General features: G+C 36.4%; 1 pseudogene; it reads right to left on the minus strand.

Annotated features, from left to right (window-relative positions):
* Nucleotides 1-2824: 2824 nt before the first annotated feature.
* On the minus strand, nucleotides 2825-3552 carry LOC147421618 (uncharacterized; annotated as a pseudogene).
* Nucleotides 3553-5490: the final 1938 nt, after the last annotated feature.

Raw genomic sequence — 5490 nt, forward strand, 5'->3', positions numbered from 1 at the left:
AAGCATAGCTGCTGCTAACACATGGGCGGTGTCACTTTTGCAATGGAGGTTATATAGAGTGCGTAGGGAAGAGAAGAAATCTCTCTCTCTCTCTCTCTCAGACACAGCGCACAGTAAACTTGAGATTTGATTAATTCAAAAGTTGGCTTAGGGTTATAGAAATTGTCTTATATACAATTTCTCCTTAGAGGCTCATTCCCACAAAAAAAAATGCATGCTCATATATTATAAAAATGTCATTCTGCTTCAAACATAGTGATACAAAAAGGTGAGAAAAGCTCCTTCTGTGTTTGGTCATCAGCACATGGAAAACAAACTAAAATGGAATATTAATGAAAAATGGTTCTTATCATTGCTTTTTATTCTTAGGCAAGTGATCCCACAAACTTAGAGATTTTTCTGAGTCCGTTTGGGATTTTTTGCATAAAAAATGGCCTTTTTTGGTGGAAAAATGGCCCAAAAATTGACCCCTCAAATAAAAAATCCATGGATAAGAGAGAGAAGGCTGATTTTTAGTGAAAAGACCTGCAATTTATCACTATTGTGCAATAGCTTCCATGGTTGCCTAATCTATGTGTGTTGTAGTAGTGCCTCTTTGCAATCTTGTATCTGAGCTTGTGAGGGAGTGAATTAGGGTTTCCCCTAATCAAAATGGTGTGGTCTTAAATTTATAGGCTCCTGAATCTCTGAAAGATTAAAAAAAATTCATTGTGAAGGTATAAGCTCGTGTATTCCTTTCAATTTTTTGATGTTACCACTATGTAATCGGGGGCGAGGCTACATGATACCATGAAAGAGGATTTGATTTTGATTGAGATTTGCACTTTTATGAGTGTTGAGGTTTCATGAATGATACTTTAGTGTCTTTAAATGGTCTTTTTAAGAGAAATTGAATGTGATTTGGTGATCCTCTCATCATAATATCAACTATGAAAGCAAGCACATTCCAAGCACGATAGGAAAGAGGGTTTGTGACTTTGCTATCACGAACGCTCTTTAATTTTTAGTCACATTTGGAAATAGGGTTTATGATTCTACATAAATTTTTTCTAAGAGAAATTGAATGTGATTTACTGATCCTCTCATCATAATATACTACAAAAGTGTTGGGGTTCAACAACACAAGAATCTCTCTCACACACATGCTCTCAAACAGAGAATAGATACTCACTCCATGATCAAACTCAACAAAAGACACATTCAAATAACTTCACAGTCAACAAATAGAACATAGAGAAAGATCAAACAGAGAAAAGAACACCATGGCTAAAGCTTCTCTCGCATTATCCTACTCAGAACTCGTCCCAATACAAGTGCTAACTGATGGTTATAACTATCCAACCCAAAAATGTTTTTGACATAAAATCTCAAACTCATCAAAATCCGACCTAGCCAAAATCCGACCTGGCAGAAATCTGACCTAGTAGGAATTTGACCTAGCAACATTTCGACCCAGCAATGTTCAACAAATAATCCGACTTAGCAATATTCAGACTCAACAAATATCTGGCTGACCAAATATCAAACTCAGTAATATTCAAAGTCAACAATATTTAGAGCAGCATTCCAATTTCAAACCCAACAATATTCAGACTGAACATATAATATCTAATCAACACATGGCATGTCCCAGTGGTGGATTTCATAGAAATCCGACCCGGATCCACACATCCCTTGATCAAAGTCAAATGCCTTATCCTATTTTCCCAAAAATCCCTAGTTATTACTATGATATAACATAAAGTATAGTGCCTGGAACCTAATCCAAGATATACAAATACACCATACAACATTTTGACAAACTCAATGCTAGGATCTTCATGTGAAGTAAAGTGTAGTGCCTGGCACTTAAACCAAGGTACACAAAATACATCATAGAGAGAAACTAAACATCATCCAAACATTCCCAAAAGGATTATGTCACATGAGAGCTAGTAGAAAACAAACTTATGAAACTAAAACTCATTAAGTATGTCCATTTTCCAAGAGCATGAAGTAAACATTAGCAGAATCAACCTCCGCAACATCTAAAACATGAGAATCGAACTCTGAAAATCAGGTTTTTTCAATCTAGGCACCAAACCCTAAATACCCTCCAAATTTGAGCCTTTCCATTCACAAAATGCTCCTCTGTAGATTTTTGAGATACCCACTGCTGCAACTCATTGACATTCCATTTTTGATGGATTTGATGTATTGCTGCCTTTTTGCATTGTGAACTTTCTGTCATTCCATTGAAAATTTTCCTACTCCAGATTTTCAAAATCAGAGTATCCTCCATATTTTTCAAAATAAGATCATCGTCCTGTAAAAGGTACATTCCACCTAATCCAATCTTTAAGTCCACCTGAACATTCCTGTAATGTATTCTTCTTTGCCCAGTTTGCAACTCCAAAATCTATAGCACATAAAAATCTAAATTCTGATAGGTCACCATCCATATCTCACAGTTGTAAGAATCCACTTCTACTATCTCATCAGCTTTAAAATGCACATCTTCGAACAAAAGTATGCTTGGATTGAGAACAACTTGTCCCACATCAATTTCAGAATGCACATCCATTGATATTTCATGATTTTGCATTTCAAAGATCATTGCATTCTCCATAAAACCTATTAAACCTGTTTTATACTCCTGAAAGACTTGCTCTTGACATTCTTCATGCTCAATCTAATTTGTGAGACCTTTTTCTGATTCATCCCTGTTTAGATTGGAACAACATTCAATCTGCTTCTTCCAATTCTCTGCATTTGAAACATATCCTTGCTTGATATTGACCTGTGACATCAAAATCTATCTTTCAAAACATTGAAAACCAAAATTCTAATTCGCTTGATCATCCGCAACATTTAGCATAATGGTCTGATTTTTTGTCTGAATTTGCCGATCATCAGAATTAGCATTGGTAAACTCCTTCGATGTTCCTTCAACACCTTTTTGCAACACTTTCACCTGCAGAGATCTTTTTGGTGGAGACTCCTCTTGAACTGATATGGTTTTTGGAAATTCCTCCTCAACAAATTTTATTTCAAGAAATTTGAATTCTAGCAATTCCTCTAGGGAATTTATCTCACTATCCACCTCTTCAAGTGGTCTTTGAATAACATGAACAATGTCATGGTTATGTATGACATGATTCTCCCCACAAATAGGGTAACAACATTTTTCATATGCAAACGACGTAAGTTTAAGCAATGGATCTTTTTCTTCCACTCCATGGGTATACTCTAGTGGTAGGTTAGGGGTATTAGGGGATCTTCTAGACTCTTTTTTCCAACCTCTTTTTGCACCTCCTTCTCCTCTATGTCTGGTATCCCTACTTGGTGGATTACGGGCTCCATTCTCCATACATCATCATCATCATCACTAGAATCCCCTTCAAACTCACTCTCATGTGCATCCCTCAGCTTCTCACATGCTTTTTGCAACTTGAAAACCTTCTTTCTACTAGAACATGATTTTTGACTATCCCCTTTATGATCATCTAGCCATTCAAATGCATTCTCCAGGTCATCTTCAAAATCATCTAACTTCTCTAAGGCTCTTTCCATTTTGTTATAGGAAGTTGATTTTTGCAATTTGTGGCTAATGTTATGAAGTTTGTGAAAAAATTCATCATGCACCGCTTCCTACAAGCATCTCTCTTTGAGCACTTATCAACTACACACGGACAGTCATCCACTTCATGCTTCTTACTCGTGCAAACCTCACATTTCTCTTTCTTCCTTTTACCCCTCATAACATTCACTTCATTAGAATACAACAATCATGTTTAGCCCTCAAGATCGGTGCACCACACCAATTTGAGACCCATTAAAATTGCTAAACAAAGAGCCATGGATGCTGTATCGGGATTTGCATAGTCCATATAATTGGTTGCTTACATTGATTGGGATATTTTAGTTCAATGATGTATCTATATGTTCGGAAAAATTCAATAAAGGATACCATTCTTGAGTTTGTTTGCTTTAAAAGATCTAATTATCAACATGAGATTCAGCCTCAGATTTCTCTGTCTAATTTCAAGAAATTATAAAATCATCCAAATTTTTGTCATTTTGCACAATCTGAATTTGTGCAGTATGAATCTACAACACCTTGTTGAATGTGTGAAACCTGAATCTGCAACACTTAAAGCAGCAAAATCTGAATTTTGAATCTGTAGAAACACTTCTAATCAAACTTGATCTGCTGCTCTTGAAATTTTGCTCCTCGGTCTAACAATTTCTCCTTCAGGATAGGTTCCTTCATAGCATCATTACTCTCGTGAAACACAAACACCAACCTTGAATGCTGACACAGAAGGTAATCAGACCCAACAGACATACCATTACTATAGGTAATCAACAAGACAAGAATGTCAGACACAACACACAAACAATGGCAGTAGGTTCAACAAACATGTTGGCGAAACCTTCAATGGCCTAGCGGGATCGCCAAATGTGTTGGGGTTCAACAACACAAGAATCTCTCTCACACACATGCTTTCAAATAGAGAATAGATACTCACTCCATGATCAGACTAAGAAAAAGACACATTTAGATAACTTCACAGTCAGCAAGCAGAACATAGAGAAAGATCAGCCAGAGCAAAGAACACCATGGTTAAAGTTTCTCCTGCATTCCCCTTGTCAGAACTTATCTCAAAACAAGTGCTAACTGATGGTTATAGTTGTCCAACCAAAAAGGTTCTTGACATAAAATATCAAACTCATCAAATTTCGACCTAGCCAAAATCCAACCTGGCAGAAAACTGACCTAGTAGAAATTTGACCTAGCAATATTCCGACCTAGCAATGTTCAACAAATAATCCGACTCAGCAATATTCAGAATCAGTAAATATCTGGTTGACTAAATATCAAACTCGGTAATATTCAGAGTCAGAAATATTTAGAGTCAGCAATATTCAGAGCATCATTCCAATTTCAGACCCAACATTATTCAGACTCAGTATATAATATCCAACATTCTTTGATTTTTAGTCACACTTAAAAAGAGGGTTGCAGGTGATTTTACATAAACGCTTTTTCTTAAAGTGTTTTTGACTCTCATCACAAACTCTCACAGCCAGATGTCCTGCACCTTCCCAGCTAGACCGCACACATCCCAACACCGAGAGAAGACTCAAAGCCGATATATATTGCCATATACCCCCATTGAGAAGGAAGAGCAACTATAAGAGCTACTCTAAATAGTATAGAGATGTATTTGCATGGTTATACAAGGACCTTAAGTCAATGGACTCGAGCATTTTCCAACACACAATACCACTAAAGAGTGATGCAAATCCTTGCAGAAAACATCAATATAGGTATTATGAAATGTTTTTCAAGAGAGGAGGTAGAGGAATCAAAGTTTATATATGAGATTGAACACACAGAATGGGTTTCATGCATCATGGTAGTGCCCAAGAAGAATGGCATGTTGCAAGTTTGTGTAATTTCAAATAGGTAGACACTACCATAATCAGCAGTAACTATCTCCTTTT

The sequence above is a fragment of the Adiantum capillus-veneris genome, chromosome 27 (assembly GCF_014529385.1).
Source record: "Adiantum capillus-veneris isolate H3 chromosome 27, ASM1452938v2, whole genome shotgun sequence".
NCBI lineage: Eukaryota > Viridiplantae > Streptophyta > Polypodiopsida > Polypodiales > Pteridaceae > Adiantum > Adiantum capillus-veneris.